The sequence below is a fragment of the Pinus tabuliformis genome, chromosome 5_2 (assembly GCF_031772625.1).
Source record: "Pinus tabuliformis cultivar Carrire ecotype Pingquan chromosome 5_2, CPIR1, whole genome shotgun sequence".
Classification (NCBI taxonomy): Eukaryota; Viridiplantae; Streptophyta; class Pinopsida; order Pinales; family Pinaceae; genus Pinus; species Pinus tabuliformis.
This window is the reverse complement of record NC_142306.1, coordinates 92,390,908-92,414,207: the sequence shown is the minus strand read 5'-3', so window position 1 is coordinate 92,414,207 and position 23,300 is coordinate 92,390,908.

Below are 23,300 nucleotides of genomic sequence, written 5' to 3'. Positions count from 1 at the left end.
CAATAGGTAGGCACATCGCCTGCCAGTTTGATGTTATCACTCCTTATCAGGAAGGGAGTGACAATGAGGAGGAGATCACGATGAAACTTGTGGGGTTGACTCATCGTATCCCAGAGTATGCTCGGGTGGGAAACATTCCTCGCTAGTACCAGAGACACATGATGGGAGTATCAGATCAAATCCGCCGATTACTAACTCATGTTGCACGAGCCATGTCGTGCTACCACGATCACCATGCTGATTAGTTCCTAGGTCCAACATTTTACATTTTTGAGGCCTGCATGCCATGGATATATGAGGCGTGTGAGCCACCTATGTTATTTTGGACACACATATTATTTTTTGGGGTTTTTTATGTATCAAACATTATCACCATATATATATATATATATATATATATAGATATAGATATAGATATAGATATAGATATATATATATATATATATATTTGTATATATGTTGTATTTTCTTGCTTACTATGGTACAAATGATTTGTTTTGTCTTTTCACATGTTTCACAAATGTCTATCCAACACATAATTAGCTAATGCATTTGTCAATGTATTCATGTGTCTAGGAATATGATGATATGTAATGTAATCAAAATGCCTTTCCAGTAGATGAATATAGATATATCTATATATATATATATATATATATATATATATATTTGTATATATGTTGTATTTTCTTGCTTACTATGGTACAAATGATTTGTTTTGTCTTTTCACATGTTTCACAAATGTCTATCCAACACATAATTAGCTAATGCATTTGTCAATGTATTCATGTGTCTAGGAATATGATTATATGTAATGTAATCAAAATTCCTTTCCAGTAGATGAATATAGATATACATTATCAATATTTGAGGGTTTCTAACTGAATATTGCCCCTTGAGTTGAAGGATGACAAGTTATGAATCCAGGTTGACAACCAACTCTCGAATGTCAAGAGCAATGGCTTCTAACAATAGTTTGATGACCACACTATATTCAACAATGTTGTTAGTTGTGTGACCTAAATAGATACCTTGAAGATCAATCAACTCACCATGAGGGTCATAAATAGACGATGCCATGAATGATAGGTTTCACGTACTACGGCAAGCACCATCAGTGAAACCGATGTGGGGATTCACGGACATCTACAAAGCAGGGAAAACATAGTAAACAGGAAAGTTGTTTGAAAACTAACACACCAAACCATACTGCACAAAAATGAATGAACACTAATGTACACAATTAACCATGCAAGATGACCAAAGCATAGTACTTCTTAAGAGAGTCCATGCTGGGACTCGGGTAATCAATCAACACAGATGAACACCGAGTTTTACCATTGTCATGACGAGTAAGCATCGACTCAGCCAAATAATAGAGTAGAACTCATATAAGGCTTTCCCCCCATGCCCTCAGGAAAAACTCGGGGAGGGATAAGAAACTTGAATCTATGAAGAGATAAAGGTGCCCTTGGTTGAAAGATCGTGAAAATGTCAGTAGAAACTGACATGTCAATAGTTAGCGGAGAAGAGAACTCCTTAAGTCAAGTAGACATGACTGTCGGGCTAGGTAGGAATGAGGAACGATGAGGAGTATCATTCCAAGATGGTTCCTCCAGAGACATTCCTTCCATGATACTTGCGTCAGGAAGGAAGGTCTCAGCTAAGGGATCAGGAGATTCTAAAGTGCCAAGCCATGGGGATTGAGAATACGTATCGAGAGAAGTCCTCAAAACAGGAGAATGAGAGGATACGGAACATGAGGCCGAAGAAATCTCCACATAATTGATTTCGGCAGGACTAAGTGGCATAACCTTGCCCCAGGTATCAACAAGATCCGGTGAAGGTATGACCCAAGGGTCATATTTGAATGATATCATGTTGACAAAGGTAACATGAGGAGGTGGGAGCGGAAAAATTCCCATCAAGGTAGAATCTTTAAAAATACTTGCCCCCACACTCTCATAGGGAGCACCAATCTGCTTGACATACGGAACATTTCCATCTGAGGAGGAAGAGGCAAAGAAGGATGGCTCATCGACAATGACGATCTTCCCTTGATGGGGAAAACAAATCATGTGGAATAGGGAGGAGGCTACAGCATGCACAACATGTGTCCAGCTCCGGCCAAGTAGAATATTATAATTGAGACTAGTGTCAACAATCTCTACCTCGACTTGTATTGTCTTTCCCACCAAAGTAATGGAAAGGTTAGGTAAGTCACCGAAGGGTTGCGAATTGTGCCCATCGAAAGCTTCCAAATTGTTCGGGGATTGGTTCAAAGCAGGAAAACCAATGGCCTTCCAGCATGTGATTGACATGATGTAGGTGGAAGCCCCTTCATCGATGATAGTCATGTGGATGGTCTTCTCATTGCTGATTACCTGAATGAGAAAGGAAATTTGATGAGGCAGGCACGGAACATGGTTCTCTAGATCAAAACATATCAAATTAGAATCAATATGATCAATACCCCCAAGAGCCGACAACAAAGATTTCCACTGTGATGGGTAGATTTGGAGCACCTCGAGAGATGACATAGCTGACGGTTCCTGAGTGAAATCCTCAACAATATTATAGCGTTGAGCGGCTTGAGCGTTGGGATTGTACAAGGATTTCATTAACACACCTCAAGAGTGTGGCCATATAGTGGAATCAGGGTTAGGGTGCTCGATATGAAGAGGGCTAGAACTCAGGGTAGAAGAATAAGGGGTGGCTCTTTCCTGGCTGTCAGAACAAGAATTTGGTAATATTTTGATCTAGTAGCCACATTAGTAGGCGTACTCATCATGAACACTTGAGATCCTGAGGAAGTAGATGATTGAGGTTGGTCTACCATTTGGGTCTGCTAAGATGGAAATGGCGCTTTCAACACAGCTAGGGCCTCTTTGAGAAAACGACCAACTTCGAATCGTCGGGGACAATCCTTGGTATAGTGATCCTCCTTGCAAATGACACACGAATACTTAGGCTTCCATTGTGAAGAATCACCAGTAGACGACTTAGGAGGACCCTTCTTTGGGGAATCAGCTTTACCCTTTCCTTTGCCTTTCTTCTTACCTTTCGAGGATTTGTCCGCAGTGGTAGAGTGGATAGCATGGACCTCCGTGTTGTTGGGAAAAGTATCCAATACGGAATGACCCTATCCCACTCTAAGGGTGATAGTACCTCAGCAACAATCAAAGCAAAGTTATTCGAGATTACTTCTTTATGAGATGTAAGAGAGGGGAGAAAGAGATCCACTAACCGTTGTCTTCCGCTAATGATTGATCCAATCTTCTCTCTTTGTTGCTTGCTCCCAGCTCCTTGCTCTTTCACTGGCCTAGCTACACCAAGATCCTGCAAAATGGCAAGAGAGGGAAACTACAAGAAGCATACATTCATAATTGATTCAAGGATTAGAATAAATCAAATACACAAGTATAACAATACACCATTGAGACACATGCATATAGAAGAACCTCAAATGCTTTATTAATGGAAGAAGTAAAGTTCAGGAAGTGATACAACCATAAAAGGCCCAATCCAGCATCACCTCCCAGCAGAAAGAAATCTCCTCTTCACCTCCTTCAAGCAAATCACCCAATAGTTCTATACTCAAACCAACAGCACTTCCTTACATTCACAAGATTCCAGCCCCCTTAGACCTCATGAGAGAGCTCTATATATAGGAGTTTTGGAGAAAGGATGAGTCAGCTTGAGGCTGGCATGAAGCTGACTAGTGTCCTCTCCCACTTCAGTTATTCTTCAGTTCTTGAGTCCACTTGGAGGTTCTTGCTTCCACTTGGAGATCTAGACCCTCTTACTCATCACTAGGCGAATTCCCTGATCCAAGTGTCATTTTGGAAGCTTCCTGGGCATTGACACCTTGAGGAATGACTGTGCCACTTGGCCAAACTCACCCAGCGCAGGTAGCCTTCTTTACAGTTGACATTCAGCGCAGGTACAGAGTGGAGCAGTTGACATTCAGCGTAGATGCTTAGTGGAGCAGTTGACATGATCCAGAATTAGCTTGTTTTTTGAGTGTTTTCAGGTGGAGAACTGATATTTAGTGCTGTGGTTTGCTGACCTTGTTCCTCTAGGGGTAGGAACAACATGTTTAGGGACTTTGGATCCCTTAGATTATTGACATTTCATGCTTCATGCTGTAAGGCACAAAAATGTCTATAACAGTTGTCCCCTAAAGTATGAGGTCGTTTATCGGGTGAAATGCTTTATCAGGAGGATCCGAAGTTCATTCAATCGCTGAGAGGTGACCTGTAATAAAATACAATACAATACATTATTTTTCATTATGCTTTCATGATCTAGCTGAGGCGGGCATTCCCATGCTTAGCTTTATAAATTCATTTTGGTACATAGAACAGACGATCATCTGATGGTAGACTGATAATTCTCTGCTGAAATTATCATCCTTTGAGTAGGATGATCATCTGCTGCAATGATGTACATGTCAAATGTTTTTATATTTCCTGAATATATATCGCAGCCCGGATGGATGAAACTAGATCCGGGGTCTTCAAGCTCGTTCAATCTTCACTCTAAGTACAAGTCGATCCATGCGAGAATTGCACTGAAGTCAAACATGGAAAGACATCGCTTGATTACCGGTCAATGATGTAAACCGTTAACAAGCGCGAGAGGAATCACCGATAATGATAATGACCCTCAAGGTACTGTAGTACAATTCACGTGGTGTGAATATAGGACTTGGCGTCGAACGCCACGCAAAATCTTCTGGTCGAAGGTCATTGATGTATACCTGTCGCCGGAAGTGAGAAACTTGCCATTGAGGCATGCAAGCTTCAAAGTACTGAGGGGGGGTGTTCCTAGATCAACTTCTTGGATAATGAGCTGAAGTCGACAAGAAGCAGTCCGTCAAAGGAGGGCCTTAATGAATCCCACATCATTGACACGGAACGGAGCTAATGATTTTAGTGGAGGTGAAAACAATCTGTGAAATATGATTCAGGGTGGCGATCATGGGTGGATGAAGGATAATGTATGGCAGTGGATGGGACACGGTTGACTTTTTCTGAACAACATCTCTTGAACATATAACGACACTGATGCGATGGATCGGTAGCATTACCCCAAATGTGGATGGTTTGGCGAAGACCATGGTGATGAGACCGATGAATGAAACAACCCAACCCGATGTGATACGGAGGAAAAGTGTCATGTTCAAGAGCGACTTGCTACCATTAAAGCTTTGAGGTTCTCCCAATTTTTTCCCCAGTCATTTCTGACCAGTACCTCTTTATTTTTGTCAAGCTTGAGGAGGATAACATATGCTTGTTCTATAACCTGCCCTTCGGGCAAGCCCATCGCTATGTTTTAACGAGCCTAGCGATAGGGAAACTCGTTCTCGTCTAAAGACAAGTTTGTCGCTATTTAATCATTTTAACGAGTCTAACGACAAGGAAAACTCGGTCCTTTTAATTTTTAGAGAGTCTGAAAAGGTACAGAAAGTTAACTCCAAAATTCCTTTTTCGTCATCTAATCCCTTAAGTCCGAAAAAGTATAAAACAATACAGAAGGGATGAGTTTTCGATAACTTTAACGAGCCGAATAAAACAAGCGCTCGACCTTTTTGTGTAATAATCCCTCAGGTCCAAAAAGATTAAAATCTAGAGGAGGGATAGCTCTTCTGGTCACTTTAACGAGCTGGAAGGCCAAAACTCGGCAAACTTTTCATATTTTAAGAGTCAGATGAAAAGAGCTCAAAGAAGACTCGTCTTTTGAGGAACGAGTGATAAACAGGGATAGCAGCAGATTCCAAGTACAGGTTGGAATTTTCCAATCATGGCAGTGTCACAAGGATGGCTAGGTGAAATCACTCTTCGCAGCTGTTCCTCAAAATGGGTAAACAATCATATGGGGGTGAACGATCGGCCAAATGGAATGGAGGTGGCAGGTGCAAACACGACCAAGGCTTTTCATGGCTAATAAATTTACGATCACAATGGTTATTTACCGGGGTATGTTCATTTTTTAATGAGCTTGACTGCTCAATCTTATGTTTATTTTTTAACGAGCATGAACTATGTATTAAAACTGCTCGGATCTCGCTTTTCTATTTTTTAACGAGCATAAATTCCGCGGTAAAACTGCTCGATAATACCAGTCATAAGATAAGAAATGTCTCCTGTGAGATAGCTATTTTTTATGGAGCTTTATCTCACGAAGATATGCTCCTCATATCCTTTCTTTATGCAAGTTTGGAAACGGCTAATCCTATGAGTTTAAAGGGTTAGACCTACAGGTTTAAAGGGAGGACCTAAAAATTTAAAAAATAAATAGTCGTCCCTTGCTTGCACTCCAAAAGGTTGCATGCCCCCAAGTGTAAGATATAATTTCAAGGCTGCCCCTACTTATCCGATAAAACATTTGTTTTAAAGGGTGAGGCTTGCCTCTTTCTGGTTACCCAAAGATTGTTTTGTTAACACCATCAAACGAAAACATTTCCTCGGCACTGTCTACCGAAGTAGACAATGGTGAATGACCTTTGTCAAACAAGTAACCTTAACAAAAGAATCCTGTTCTAGAACAACCCCTCTTCCATCCACGGACGGGGTACGGACTAGTCATATTCTTTCGCGGAAATTCTACCTTATACCCAAGGTTTCCTTTGCCCGAAGTAGACCAGGATGCATGCCCCCTGGGTTCCAGTCCCATCTTTCCGAATCACTCACACTCATCGGGAAGGAGGACTGGGGGTGGAGACATTTCTTGAGTGAATAGACCATTGAGGGTTGGTATATGACTATTTGCGATGCGTGATCCCGGAAATGAAAGTTGGTCTACGAGCTTGACCATTCTTCCTTCGTGTGGAAAACACATTACTCTAAAGAGTGAGGAGACTATAGCTCCCATGCAATATATATAGTCTCATCCAAGGAGTAGGTTATAATCCAAGGGTCCTTGAACGACCATCACGTTCATTTGAACGGTCTTCCCTTTCAATGTAACAGGTACATTGGGGAGGATCCCTAATGGTCGACTGGTTCCTTTATCAAAACCCGAGAGATTTCTTATTACAGGCAAAAGCTCCGGGGAACCCAGTGCTTTCCAAGCAATAGAGGAAAGGATACTCACAGATACCCCTTCATCAATGATAGTTCCAGCCATTACCATTCTATAAATTTGGACTATGATTCTGAATGGTACACTGGCTGGCAACCGGGGTCTTCCTAGTTGGTTCCAATCAAAGGACACAACCAGGTTGCTTGGTGGTGGGACCAAATATACGGTCGGATATGACCCTGAAGATGTTCCTTCCTGCGATAAAGGAATGGGCGCATTGCCCTGATGCTCATCAGAGTCGGTGTTGATGAAAAGAATCTGGATGGTGTCATCCTTATTCTCTTCAGTGAGGGTGTCATTTGAAGATGAATCTTCAGTGACGGTGTCATTTGAGGATGAAACCTCTGAAGGGAGAACCGGGTCAACTGTCGTATCGACCTTTGGACTTTCGTCCAGTCTGGATTCAGTAGGTTCATTTTCAATGACTGACACTTCAGCTGACCATTTGAGCGGGCCAGCTGTATTTTCAACCAACGAAGGACTCGGCACGAGTTTTTTGTATCCAGGAGGAAGTCTCAACGGTGAAACCGGGCGATCTTCCAAAACTCTCTTCGCTTCGTCTAAGAAGGGACAACGGTGGATGGTGTGATCGCCTTCACACAGTCTGCAGGGAGATCTTGCTCACCCTCTTTGTCTTGAACCTTCACTTTCGCTGGTTGATGGTAAGCATTCAACATGGCTATCAGAGGTTGATGCTCCCGACTTGTGCAACCGAGGGGACCAGTCCCTTAGTATCCGGGGAATACAGGGACAATCTCTATGGAAGTGGTCTCCTTTACATATGACACATGGCGATTTAGGCCCAGTCTGTGCTGTGTGTGGATTTTTGTCAGACGTCTTTTGCTTGCCCCCAGTCGCCTTAGGCTCCTTCTTCTTCTTCTCTCTCTTCTTCTTCTCCTTCTTCTCCATGGGAGCTTGGCTTTTGCCGGCTCTACCTTGCGAAGATGAAGGATTGGAGGAAGAGTTATAGGAAGTAGAAGGCTGGTGGGCAGCTCTAGACTGATCTAACTGTTGACTCGACTGTTCAGGAACCATGGTGTTCTGAACTACATTGGTTGAGAATAGCCAAATAGGCAGGCCAATTGTCAGTCCTGGAAGCGACAATGTGGCCATGTGGGGCGCACCAACTTCTCCCCAAGAGGAGAAAGGACTAGGATTTCCATCATGTGGAATTCCTTGGTTGGGGCGCTCCATGTTCTCAACCTACATATCAACGCAGGAATAGGAGGTGATTATGTTCCGTTTAAAATAAATTTTATAACGACGCTTTAGACACAACTTGCTTTTTCACTTTTTACGAGTCGAGAAAAAGCTAAAGATGACTCTAGTCTCCTTCGATGTTTTAACGAGCCCGAAGTGACAAATGCTCGGATGGACTTTTTCAGTTATAGAGTTTGAAAAAGGCCAGAAGAAACTGCTCTGGAGTTCGAGGCAGAGGGTGTGCCAAACTTTTCGCAAAACCACAGAATACGTTTTACGGTACGAGTGGTCGATCTTCGTGAATGTTGTGTTCACTGCATTGCGATCAGTAGGGCGGCCGACACGGTTTCCTATGGATAAAGGCTTTGTTCCTATAGGGGTCTCCCAATATATACGCGACGGTACGTGGGAGCACAAGTCCGTATTGATACTTATCGCTTCACCGTGGAGGAATCACCCAACCACTCAACGCTAAGATATCACGTTTAACGATGCCGGAACACGTCTCTAGCTTAGACCTCTATGTGTTTGCGTTATGTTTCAAAGCGTTGTTATGTAAATTCAATTTATTTTAAGGTTGATCTTGTTTAGCAGTTTGCCTTTATGGATCACCACGAGATGTATAGTAACACTCCTAAATGCAGTCTAAGATGATAAGCAAGCTTTTCAATCTTTCAACTTTGAAAATCTTAACTACTGAGGGAAAAGAAAGACATCATCTTTTCACACAGATCATAGAGCACACACTAATGCACTTTTTCCTAAATCAACATGCAAACTGTCAAAATGTACATGCACAATGCAGGTATTTCTTTTCTCTTTCTTAATGTTGGTGCAATACAAAAAGAAAGCTGTTGTATAACTTTGAATTCAATTTCAAGTGAAAGCAAACAAGCTTGTCCAAAATCAAAAGACACCTTAAGATTTACTTGTTTTGACACTAGAAATATATAAATTCAAACCATATGACGAAAGCAAAAGCTCAATCAGCTATGAACAGCAAATAAACTAACTCTTAAGATCAGAATGACACTTTATCACCGGTCTAGATCTAAGAGGCCACAGCAAGACTAGTTCACTTTCGTTATGGGAAACTGCAAATGATACAAGAAATACACAAAGAACAAACATAGTTTCTTTATACAACCGAGGCAGAATAGTGGCAAGGAAAGTTGGTTTCAGATAGGTACATTGACTGGTAACAGGCTGCAAAAACAAGGGTGAAAACAGGGCAATAAACAGGAGGGAACCCCAGTAGCACTAGGCAAAACTGGTTCAGCGCAGGTAGTACACTGGCAGTTTGACCTTCAGCGCAGGTAGCCCCTTTGGGAACTGCGCTGAAATGCAGACTGCCTTCACAGTGCCTGCACTGAAGAGACAAACTTTCGTTTTTCTCAGTTTCTGGGTCACAGATTGCTAAAAAATTCACAGTTTTTTGCCAAATCAGAAGCTATCAGTCAAGTACACACTAAGGGATGAAAAGGAGGATGAAAAGCTATCACTAAGAGCTATTTAGAGTCCTTGTGGATCAGCTCTTCAAACCATAAACTTGCCTCGCAACGGAGCTAGAGTAGCTGCCCTCTACTTTGCATTTGAAAGATCCAAATGCAGTTCGATTCGGTACTCCCTGTGTTTATGAAATGAATAGCAAAAACACAAACAACCAACAAGATACGATCCCCAGCGGAGTCGCCAATTTGTTGTTGGGAAAAGTATCCAATACGGAATGACCCTATCCCACTCTAAGGGTGATAGTACCTCAGCAACAATCAAAGCAAAGCTATTCGAGATTACTTCTTTATGAGATGTAAGAGAGGGGAGAAAGAGATCCACTAACCATTGTCTTCCGCTAATGATTGATCCAATCTTCTCTCTTTGCTGCTTGCTCCCAGCTCCTTGCTCTTTCACTGGCCCAGCTACACCAAGATCCTGCAAAATGGCAAGAGAGGGAAACTACAAGAAGCATACATTCATAATTGATTCAAGGATTAGAATAAATCAAATACACAAGTATAACAATACACCATTGAGACACATGCATATAGAAGAACCTCAAATGCTTTATTAATGGAAGAAGTAAAGTTCAGGAAGTGATACAACCATAAAAGGCCCAATCTAGCATCACCTCCCAGCAGAAAGAAATCTCCTCTTCACCTCCTCCAAGAAAATCACCCAATAGTTCTATACTCAAACCAACAGCACTTCCTTACATTCACAAGATTCCAGCCCCCTTAGACCTCATGAGAGAGCTCTATATATAGGAGTTTTGGAGAAAGGATGAGTCAGCTTGAGGCTGGCATGAAGCTGACTAGTGTCCTCTCCCACTTCAGTTATTCTTCAGTTCTTGAGTCCACTTGGAGGTTCTTGCTTCCACTTGGAGATCTAGACCCTCTTACTCATCACTAGGCGAATTCCCTGATCCAAGTGTCATTTTGGAAGCTTCCTGGGCATTGACACCTTGAGGAATGACTGTGCCACTTGGCCAAACTCGCCCAGCGCAGGTAGCCTTCTTTACAGTTGACATTCAGCGCAGGTAAAGAGTGGAGCAGTTGACATTCAGCGCAGATGCTTAGTGGAGTAGTTGACATGATCCAGAATTAGATTGTTTTTGAGTGTTTTCAGGTGGAGAACTGATATTTAGTGCTGTGGTTTGCTGACCTTATTCCTCTAGGGGTAGGAACAACATGTTTAGGGACTTTGGATCCCTTAGATTATTGACATTTCATGCTTCATGCTGTAAGGCACAAAAATGTCTATAACACTCCGAGGTTTTACCAGGGCTAGGTGGATTCTAGGAGGAACTAATGGAAGCAGTGTTTGAGACCAACTTCTGTTTGGAAGAAGATTTAATAGGGATCTGGGACACTGAACCAATGAATCCATTAATACGAGGTGTAGCCTGCATCTTTGATGTCGTGGGATCGGATGATGGCCGTGGAGCATCGGGTAATAACTCATACAAAGTGCCAAACTGAGAGTAAACTAGATCTAAGTACTAGGCACGAGCAATGGCTTGTTCCTTAGTAACGCACCCACTCATAGCTATATTGCAAGCAATTGGAGCCACGAATGACTTAGTGAAAAATTCGATGAGCAAATGATCAGCAATCTCAAATTTGATCAGGCGACATCTACATCTCCATTCATGGATGTGATCAAAGATATGCGTCGCAGTATCTTGCTTAAGCGACGTGAGTAAATAGGTGTCAATTTCATAGCGAACCAGCGACTAGAAATGCGCGAGGAAAGCCATGGCTAAAGAGTTGAAGTCATGGTAAGTACTTCGAGGAAGCTCGATGTACCACTTGGCTGCAGCACCCGTGAGGGTTCGTTGGAAAAGACGAAGATGAATAGAATCGTCAACGTAAGAATTCGAAGAGCACTAGAGATGATATGTCCTCACATGGGCTTGAGGATATTCTTTTTCTTTCCCATCGAACTTAGGATAATCACTTAGGATCTTGGATAGGACCAGAGGCTAGTATGGTGAATCAAGGATTGGATCATTCGTAAGGCGAGATACATCTGGCAACTCTAGTGTGGCCAAGAATGGAAATTGAGTATTAAAAGGCATTGGGAGTCAGTAAGCAGGTCCAACCGGAGGAGCCCATCCCTACTGGTAAGGATTTTGGCCATATGGCATTTGATTCTGCCCCCATTGTGTGTTACCTTGGCCATAGGGAGGATTATAACCTTGAATACCTTGGAACTGTCTAGTCATACGTTATTGATAAGAAACATACGAGTTAAGAAGCAGTTGAGCCTGTTGACCTTGGATATATGGATATTGTACCTGTTGTCCTTGAACATACGGGTTGTAAACGTGTTGCCCCTAAGCAAGAGGATTTTGGACCTGCTACCCTTGGGCATAAGGATTGTACACTTGTTGCCCTTGGACATAGGGATTTCGTACCTGCTGCTCTTGGCCAAAAGGATTATGGACCTGTTCACCTAGGACATTAGGATTTTGGGCCTATTGCTACAGGACTTGACCCTGACCTTGTCCTTGCAAGGGTTAACCCTATTGATATGTATATAAGGGTTTTTTTTCCCAGGTTGGTTCTGCTGCTACAAGGGTTAACCTTGTGACTACAAAAGCTACCCCTGGGGCTGTAGAGGTTGGCGCTACGAATACATAGGCTAGGAGGTTTGTGGAGCATACTGCATGTGCTGCTACATGGTTTGATGCAACTGTTGTGAGGGTTTCCCCTATGGTTGTTGCAGTTGACCTTGTTGTGGTATCATCTACCCTTGTTGTTGTGTGGATGGCCCTTTCTACAACAAAGGTTTCCCTTGTGGCTACAGGGGTTGTCATTGCTATTGCAAGGGTACTGGAATAATGCCCGAAAAATTTCCGAATTGAATCTGGCTATAGCCACCCTGGAAAGTGGATGAGAAAGGCTAAACGTACTGCCGAGATTGAAGGATGTAAGGTGGATTGACCATTCCTTGAACACCATATGGAACGTAAGGAGTTTGGTACTAAACCTGAGCCTCATAAGGCTACTGATACTGGAAATTTCTTGGCCCAAATGGACCAAGGGTATTTTGAACCTATTGGTACTGGGCATTGCTCGATCCAGCAGGGTTTTGGATAACGCCAAAAGAAGGTTGGTTCATACCGACCATGTGAGCCTATAAGCTACTCACATTGGTGGTGCCTGACATCATAAAAACACTCAAATTCTGCCCCCCAAGCGGTGGCATAGCTTGGCAATTTACCAGAGGGATTGAAGAACTGACAGAGACATTCTTCGAGATCGCAGGTTGAACTGGACGGGTAACTGGGACGGACGATACAAGAGGGTTCGGAATGGTGGGTTGCACTGGGATTAAGGTAGCAGCCTGTTGGGAGGTTAAGTTCACAATGAATGGATTTGTAGTAGGCATGGCACCAGATGCCCAAACAAGGTTATGGTAAAGTGATGAGGCACTAGGTGTACCTGAAACCAATTATGCCCAGGACACATAATTAAGCAGCAATTCCTAATGAACACTAATGGGAATGTTCCCTATATAGGGGAAACCTTCAGGAGGAAAAGGATGTTCTTCCTCCTCGACAATGTGTGGAGTATAAACTTCTAACTCATCCTGAGAGGTGATTGGAACATCGCCTCTAGGTTCCATAGTTGGGAACAAACGATGGCAAACAACCGAAGTGGTACGAGGGGATAATTACAAAGGAACACCCAATGAATCATACGGACTGTACGAACGCTGCGGTGATATCACAATAGGGTCAAACAAAGGATTCAGAGGATAGATAACTAGTCCAAGCTGACTATTAGTGGTCGGCAAACTCTCAGGACTTTGCATGAGATTGTCTGGAGTTTCCAAGCCAAAATCAGCAGGTGACCCAGTATCTGAAGTACGCAGAGGACATGATGACAAAGGTTGAATGCTCAAAATTATTTCGGGTTCAACGCCTTTGTCCTCAAGTGACTCTCTTAATTCAGGAAAAGGCTCCCCTAACAATCTTTCAGATGAAGGAGAGGAAGAGGAACTAGGTGAACCAGATGCTTCAGCCACAATGACCTTGTCTTAGTTAACAGGAAAAGAGAGAGACAAACTTCAAGGCTTTAAAATGTTCTTTAGGGGAAACTCACGAAATGGTCTAGAAAAGACTAACAGGATTTTATAAGATCATGGGAAATCAATTTATTAATATGCATAAATAGACTGGTTCTCTTTCATGTTTTAAGAGTCAAGAAAGAAACAAAGATGACTCTATCGCTTTCGATTGGAAATGAGCTCGAAAGGACAAGCACTTGAATGATATTTTAGGTTTAATGAGTCAAAAAGATCAAATGACTGCTCTGGATGATCCAGGTAAAAAGGATTACTAGGCAACCATGAACTACAGAATACCTCTCGGTTAGCCGAGAAGTATGAGCAGGCAATCTCCCCGAATGATGTGTTCAGTGTATTGTGTTTGCAAGCTGACCAACTCAACTTCCTATGGATAAAGGATTACAACCTAGAGGGGTCTCCTGTTATAAACGCGACAGTACAGGGAGCACAAATCCATACTAGCACTGTCTAGTGTCGAAGCTAGTGAAAACTGCTAGGTTTAAAGACGCCGAAACATGTCTCTAGCCTAGACCTTCTAGATGTGATCATTAGATTTCAAATGTGCCTTAGGTTAACTGAGGTCATTTTAAAGTTGATATTGAGTTATGTCTCAGTTTTCAGGCCTTAGGGATGTGACTCGAAAGACCTTAAATGCAGCTAAATGAGGCAAGACCCTTTCAATTCGATGAATTGCCTGCACTAGAGAGGGTAGAAAACACACAATCAAATGCTAACAACTAAGCAACTGAAAGAAAAATGATTTTTCACTACTTCACTTTTTGAGAAAACAAACTAATGAAAAATAAATTCCAATTCCTAATTTCCTGACAAGTACATTTCAAATAGCCCTTTCAAAAGAAAAGAGAGTTCTTTTTCTTTTCAAATTCCAATGCAATCCTAGTCTTGAATGATGCTAACTAGCGTAGCCTACTGATGCAACAAACTAGAATTTTATACTTTTCGTGAAATGAAAAAATGAATTTTCTCATAAACACTTCAATGGAAAAAATTTTGAGAAAATTGGCTCTTCAAGAAAATGAAAAACACGAAAAGAGAATCTCTTTCAAACTAATGAAACACTGACTTTACCAAAAACAAGACAAACAATGTAACCCATGCCGGAAAAGAAACATTTAGACAAGCAAATGAAAACTTTTCAAACTTGTGTAATGGAGGTCAAAGCCATAGAAGGAATGAAAATGAAAAGCAAGGAGTAAATGCACCAACAACTCGACTCACTGAGTTCACAAACAGATGAATGGATGACAATCTAGATACCCTAGTGCCACTAACCATCCAATGACCCAATAAATCAAGCGGAAAGACGACGAATCAATAAGAAAACAAACCAAATGAAAAGTAGCTTTCTAGTCAGGGCGAAGATGGTCTAAAAGGCTGACAAGGTCGAAATCATGAGAGAAAAACACACTGGCCAAGATTTGGTACAAGCTATAATCTTCACTTACAGGCATTGGTGCAGCTACCTAATTGACAACAAGTGCCAGAAGGGGGTCGGTGCAACCGTTTCTCATCATATCGTGCTAATCGGCACGACTGTTAGTGAGTTAAGTGCACTGAGTGAGGAAGCCAGGAAAAAAATTATAAAAAAATAAAGTTGGGACCAGACTTGCTACTATGAATTTCAAACCAGGGCTAGTAAGCAAAGGAAAACAAATAGAACCAAAGGGAAATGGAAAAACTAGAAAAGTTCACACAAAACCATGAAATTCCAAGAAAACAAACATAAGGATTGGTTCCTCAGTATGGTCACCAATTTGTGGTGAAGTAATATTATGAGTGCTGACACAAATAATTCCTCTAGCCCGATAATGGGTCTAGCCACAACCGATACATTCTATGGAAGATTTCCTTAGGTTAGAACCAATTAAGAGGGCCTACCTCTTAGTAAACTTATCTTATTTGATGATGACCTTGCTCGCTTACTCCAGCTATTTGTCGCTTCCTTCTTCAAACACTTGAAACAAGTAAACAAGAGCAAACAACAACCTCGATAATAGACAAATTGTAATTCAACCTACTTAACAAGTCAAGAAACATTAAGACATAAACATGTAAGATGACACATTATGTAGGAAATCAATCGATAGTTGCATATATATTGAATCAAGAAGAGATTACAACGATTGTAAGATGACACATTATGTAGGAAATCAATCGATAGTTTCATATATATTGAATCAAGAAGAGATTACAATCATTGTCTTGACGTTGTTGTTCTGCTCTGACAAAACCAGGTTCCCACACACTTCCGTTAGCATTCCATGGTGGCCTCAACAATGATAGTTTTAAGGCTCTTCCCTTTAGGATTCACACTAAACCAAATTCACACTTCTCCCTCACACAACTAGAGAGCTACAACTATGAATAGCTTGTTGTTTACTCCAAACTTAATTAGCACTAACGCACCAACATTAACACTAGCTTTTGCATGGGAAAAATGGAGGTTTATATAGAATGAATGGATGGGAGATGGTTCCTCTTCTCAAGGGAGAAGGTCTTATCTCTTCAGGTAGTTCCATCCTTATAGGGGAAAGGAGCCCAAACTGACATCCTCGACCCCATCCGGCCAATCCATTTACCTGACTATTGTTACAAAGCTTCTAGAGCTAGAAGCTTCGGCTCCTTATTTAAAAAAAATCCCATAAGAGGATTGGCATGACTTGAACAAATCTCAGTCTCTCCGGTCGGCACTAGGGACAATGTTAATCCCTACATATCGGCGCGAGGAGGACAAAGTTCATTAGCGTCAATCTTGTAAACTAGGAAAAACAGAATATTTTGGGTAAATGGTGCAAAAGGGAATTGTTCTGCTCATGAAGAGGGACACAATGGGAGTTTCTTCATGAAGGGAAAGCATGTAGGTTTCACTATAGAGGTTCTCTAGGATCAAGGAATAGGAAGTATAGGGATAGTGACAAAATGTTATGTAATAGGACAGGAGGGTGCGAATTGGTTTCCCTGCCATTGATCTGGGCAAGGAAAATCAAGGTCGTTGATAAGTGCACTTTGGATATTGCAAAACGACAAGACATCAAATCATTTCCCGACAGAAAATAAACTCAATTTTAAAGCTTATTACATAGTGCTAATCATGTTTAAATGACATGATTAGTTTATTTTTCAACTAAATAAATCTATCAAAGCATAAATATAATCCTAAAGGTGCATTTGCTCAAGCATGCCTTTTATTTCATAAAGAAACTCCTAACTCTATTCTATTACAAATATATAGTTGACCAAGATTAAATACTTAGGTCACATTTTCCTCTAATCTATCATATCTTCTAATTTCAACCAAGATTAAAGAGTTTGGTTGAATTATTTTCTAATCCTAAAACATAAATTTAAACATGTTTGATCATGATTTTACTGTATGATTCAAACAAAATTTATTTCAAGTGGCATTTGAGCTTTCTCACTTGTGCACTTATTTTTCTTTTGATGGGGTTTTCTTTTCATTTTTTTCAACTATTTTCATTTTTCCATTCTTTTATTCTATTTTTTATGTTTTCATTTTGTATACTCCCTTTTATAAATAACTAACTTATCAAAACTATTTATGTTACAACACCTGCATCGGAAGGGTGAATGATGTTAGATATACAGTTTAGATGAAGCTCATATGGTGGGTAAAATAGTGAAAAGTATGCCTAGCATTTATGTGGCAGTGGGTAGTCCCCAGACAGACCACCGGGCATCCATAATTAAGATCGAAGATAAGTTGTCCAACAAAATAATCTCTATTTTAATTGATCTGGGATCTATCAATAGTTATATCAATCCAAAACGTGTAAAGGAATGTAGGTTGGACAATGAAATACATCTAGAGCCATGGTCAGTTCAGCTGGTAACAAGAACTAAGAGAAAAATCAATTGCTAAGTAAGTTCATGTGTTCTCGAGCTCCACAACATGTCAACATTTGTGAATTTAAACTTCCTTCCATTGGGAGTGTATAATGTCTTATTGGGTATGGGTTAGTTCTAAAAGAAATACACAAAAGTGGATTTTTTTGAAAAAGAAGTTGAATGCTTATATGAAGAAGGAGAAAAAAGATTTTTGTAGGCAAGAGAAATCCTACTTTATTTATGTTGATCATGACCATGCAAGACAAGTGCAGTAGAAAAAATGAATGACTATTGTTTGCAATGCAAATATCTAGTAATGAGAAGACTAGAAACAATATTGAAAATGAGGGAATTGAACTGATGAAAATATATCCAGATCTAAACTAGTATGCAGACGTATTTCCAAAGGAGGTTCCTAGATTACCTTCTCATAGAGAGAGATATATATCTATTGAGTTGGTACCTAGAGCTACACCAACATCTGAGGAACTATACAAGATGAGCACTCCTGATTTAGGCGATCTGAAATTGCAGCTTAAGGGGATGCTAGACAAGGACTACATAAGGCCGAGTGTGTCTCCATGGGGAGAACCCATGTTTTTTGTAAAAAGTAAGGATGTCACCCTTATATTATGCATTGACTACAGGAAATTAAACAAGGTGACCATACATTAGAGAAATTTTGAGGTCAAAGATGAGCCTAAAAAAATGTACAACCAAAATAAACTTTATAGTAACCAATAAGATTCAAGATGATGATGTCAACCATCAAGGATAATTCACCATTTTGGGAGTAAAATGGTAAAAAAATAAAATAATAAAAAACTATTTTTTCAACTCATATTTTCAATTTGTCTCCCCACAATTTTACTCAAACTTTGAAGAAGACTACTTGTTGGATGCAAATTTTAATTCCTCATCTAAGGAGTACCCATGTTGCATACTTTTGATGGACCCTACTACACGAAAAATGAAAAATACAGGAAAAAAATGTGATTGCAATCATTTTTTTCATGTATTTCTCATTTCTTGTGTAGTAGGGTCCATCAAAAGTATGCAACATGGGTACTCCTTGGATGAGGAATTAAGTTTTGCATTCAACGAATTCTCTTGCTCAAAAATGGAGTAAATATGTAGGGAGATAATTTGAAAGTATGATTTGAAAAAGTATTTTTTCTTTTTTCCCTCAAAAATTTGATGAGGTAATCCAATCTTATTTTATTATTTCTACTATTATTTTATAATATTCCTTAGAAGGCCCATTTTGGACCTCAAAATTTCTATAATGAAGAACAAATATCCACTACCATGGATTGATGACCTCTTTGATTAGTTGTAGGGAGCAACAGCCTTCTCCAAGATCTACTTCAGGTAAGGATATCATCGAGGATCAAGGAGGAAGACATTAACAAGACTGCATTCCAAACAAGATATAGACATTATGAGTTTTTGGTGGTACTATTTTGGCTTACTTATGACCCATACACTTTCATGTGCTTAATGAACAATGTGACACATCCTTATTTGGACAATTTTGTTATTTTATTTTTTATGACATATTTGTGTATTCAAATATTGAGGAAGAATATGAGAAGAAATTGGTTGCAGTGCTACAATTGTTGATAATTCAAAGAATAATCTCTACACAAAGCTTAACAAGTGTGAATTATTCGAACTACAAATGCATTACTGGGGGCACATTGTCTTGAAGGAAAGGATATTAGTTGATCCAAAGAAGGTCAAGGCCATCATGGAGTGGCCCACACCGGAACATGTGAATGAGGTTAGATCATTCGTGGGGTTGGTAGGATACTAAAGGAGTTTCATTAGAAAGTTCTCTAAGGTAGGTCACCCTATCACATCCTTGCATAGAAAAGGAAAGAAATTTGAATGGACCACTAAGTGTGCCACTAGTTTTCAGCAATTAATGCAGTTTCTCACTAATGCACCAATATTGAGGATTGTAGATCCAAACAAGGAATTTGTGATTCATATAGATTCCTCCGAGGAGGGGCTCGATGGAGTCCTGATGTAGGATGGACAAGTAGTGTGTTATGAGTTCTAAAAATTGAATGAGCATCAGACAAGCTATGTGACTCATGATTTGGAGTTAGCTATTATTGTTCATGCATTGAATATATGGAGCCATTACCTCCTCGGAGGAAGATTCACGCTTATGATAGATCGTGGAGGACTAAAGAATTTTTTTGATCAACCTAAGTTGAATTATAGAAAAGCTATATGGATAGCTATACTTAGTGAATTTGACTTCAAAATAAATTACATTAAAGGAAAGGAGAAGAGAGTTGTTGATGCACTTATTAAATGGATATAGTTCAGTCACTTGGCAATCATAATTTCTTATGGAGTATACCTGGTAAAGTAGATCAAGCATGCATGAGAGGATGATGAGAAGTATCAACATATCAAAGAAAATCTACAACAAATCAATGAGAATGGAGGAGATTAGGGATATCATCTCACGGATGATGGCTTGATTAGATTCAAGAACAAAATCTATGTTTTGAACAATGTTGATTTGAAAATCCTTCTAGTGAGATAGTTTCATACCAAGTCGTATTCCAACAACTCCGGATACCAAAAGACTCTCATGGGCACTAAGAAATTTTATTTTTGGCCTAACCTGAAAAAAGAGGTGGTTGAAGTTTTGGCCTAACATAGAGTTCCAGCAGGTGAAGGAAGAATGAAAGAATCCATCCAATTTATTGCATCCCATTCCCATTCAAGAATGGAAATAGGAGGTGATCTATATGGATTTAATCATAGGTTTTCCTACAACTTTCGGGAAACATGATGCAGATAAGGTAGTTGTTAATAGATTAACTCATTTTGTAGCAGTCAAGTCCACCAACTTGGTTAGTGAGGTGGCACAAATATGCATAAAGGAGATTATGAGACTGCATGAAGTTCCCAAGAAAATTACCAAGTTCACTTCCAAATTTTTGAAGGAACTATTTGCAAGATTAGGGACTAAGTTAACATTCAATACAACATATCATCCACAGATAGATGGGAAAACAAAGAGAGTAAACCGAATCCGCGAGGACATGTTGATGATGTATGTAATGCACCAACAAAAGAAGTGGGAAGGTTATCTTCCACTTGTAGAGTTTGCATATAATAATGGATACCAAGAATATTTAAAGATACACCCATTTAAGGCATTGTATGGAAGGAGATGTACTACTTCTATGAACTAGAGTGATCCAGTGAAAAGGATCCTTATTAGAACAAATATGTTAAAATAGATGGAGCAATAGATCAAAGTGATTAGGAAGAACTTAAAGGTAGCACATAATAGACAAAATAGCTATGAATATTAGCATAGGGTTCATAAAGGGTTCTAGGTTGGGGAACATGTTTACTTGAGAATTAGACCCAAGAAGAGCTCCTTTAGAATTGGGTCATATTCCAAGATGGAACCACAATTTTTTGGACCTTAAAAGATCATTAAGAGGATTGGAACAATGGCCTATAAGTTGGTCTTACCTCCTTATGTTAAAATCCATGATGTTTTCCATCCTTCTTTGCTTAAAAAATATGTACATGATTCTAATCATGTTTTTTATTGGTTTGTGCTACAAGTGGAACCAGAGGGAGAGTACCAACAAGATCCATTGTGCATTCTAGACCAAAGGAGTCTCATGCTTTAGAATCAAGTGAAAGTGCAGTGGAAGCACTTTTGGCCTGAGGAAGCCACCTGGGAAATGGTCGATGCCATGAAGACAAATTATCCATTTTTGTTTTCTAGTTGAGGAAAATGTTCATGTATATGTAAATATTGTAAAGAGTTTTAAATATAAGGCTCTATGGACAGTATATTGTTGTTTTTCTTATTTAGCATGTTTTTTCTATGTATATGTTCTATCACTAAAAAATGCTCACCTAGCCATTCCTAACTAGGAGGATAAAAATACACCATGTATGATTAATTTTACCATAATAAAATCACTTTCGCCATTGGGGAAATAATTTAGTAAACCATTTTTATTAAATTATTTTTTATTAAAATTAAAAACCCCATGACAATAATTGAAGAAATCATTATTTATTTATTTTTCTCTAGGAATAATTATTAAATCATTGTTTGATAATTATTCCTGTCACATTTGGCTAAATCACCTAGGAATAATTAAATAAATCATTATTTATTTATAATTCCTTAATTCTATTATTGGAACAATTATTAAATCACTATTTGTTGGGATGGGGTCCCCTGGGTCAGTTTTGGGGTTAAAATAACCGAAGTGTTAAAGTATCTTTTGTAAGTAATGTAAAGTCTCTGTGATTTGTGGATGCAGAGTGCATAGAAAGTTAGGAGTCAAAGGGGTTTTAGCCCCTTTTTTATGTAAACGTTGACTCAGCATTGAAAACCCACCCATGGTCCGCAGACCATGGGATTGTATAAGTAGGTTTTTCTTAGACAGTCTGAGGATATATTGAAGGTCATGATGGAAAATGAATGAAGTCTTAGAAGTCTTATCGTAGAGAATTGGGTTAGATAGGGAAGAAAGGTTGTGCAACTGATTGCGCAGAGGCCTAGGTAGAGTCTATAGTTGAGTGCATGGACCCCTGCAGCTGAGTGCGTAGGGTAGTTTTGAATCTGTAATACCATATTGAAGACCAATAAAGAAGATTATTGAAGAAATCATGTGTTCATCTTCTTATTTCTGTGTACTTCTATTTATGATATATGTTGTGGATGAATAATGTGTTTATGAAATATTGATCTAATGATGCGTGATTCACTTGAATAAGTCTTAATATATGTACGCAATGCATGCTAAATACTTTCGCAAAGACTGTGATGTATTCTATTAGGTTTTCTAATTAACCTAAGTAGATCTACACGAACTCTAATCTAGGATTGTTCTCTTATGCGTGTAAGTGGATAAATCAACTAATAAGGGTCCACAAAATTCAATTGTAGACCTTTGTGAAGGTCTAGAGGCTGTTTCAGTAGAGAAGCCCTAAAGGCTTATTTATCTACACAAAGGTAGATCTGAGGCATTAAAAGACATCACACTCATCTCTCGATGCAGAAACTTGGTTCTTGCATCCCCCCATATCGCTTCAGGTGAGGCTGCAGCCTCCACTACACGAGTTGTCACTGAAACGGCCAGTAGCGTAGGGATTTGTTGGTTGGAGGAAATAACTCTGAACTTGGGTCAGGACCCCTTAAGCCAACAAATGGGTCCATTGTTGGAACCAGGATCTTCTTGAAAGAGATGTGTGTTGTCACATCCCTGGAACCTGATGAAGAAAGAAGTTGAAAAGTCTCTGGATAGAAAAATTCACGAATTTTTTGTGCAGGAAAATAGGAATCCGCACTTGTCAAAGGAGCATTGGTTGGATAGATATTTGTATGCGGAGATAAAAGAAATTTTCTTCTTCACCTTCCTGGCCGAATTATACAAGTGGTTAGCTAAGTCGGAAAATGGTCAAGGGAGGTAGAAGCTTGACAGTCCAATAGTGTGGCTCCAGAACTGGTACAAGGATTAGAAGCCTCTGAAGATAAAATCACACGGGTTGTCGATCACTGGCTTGATCGAATT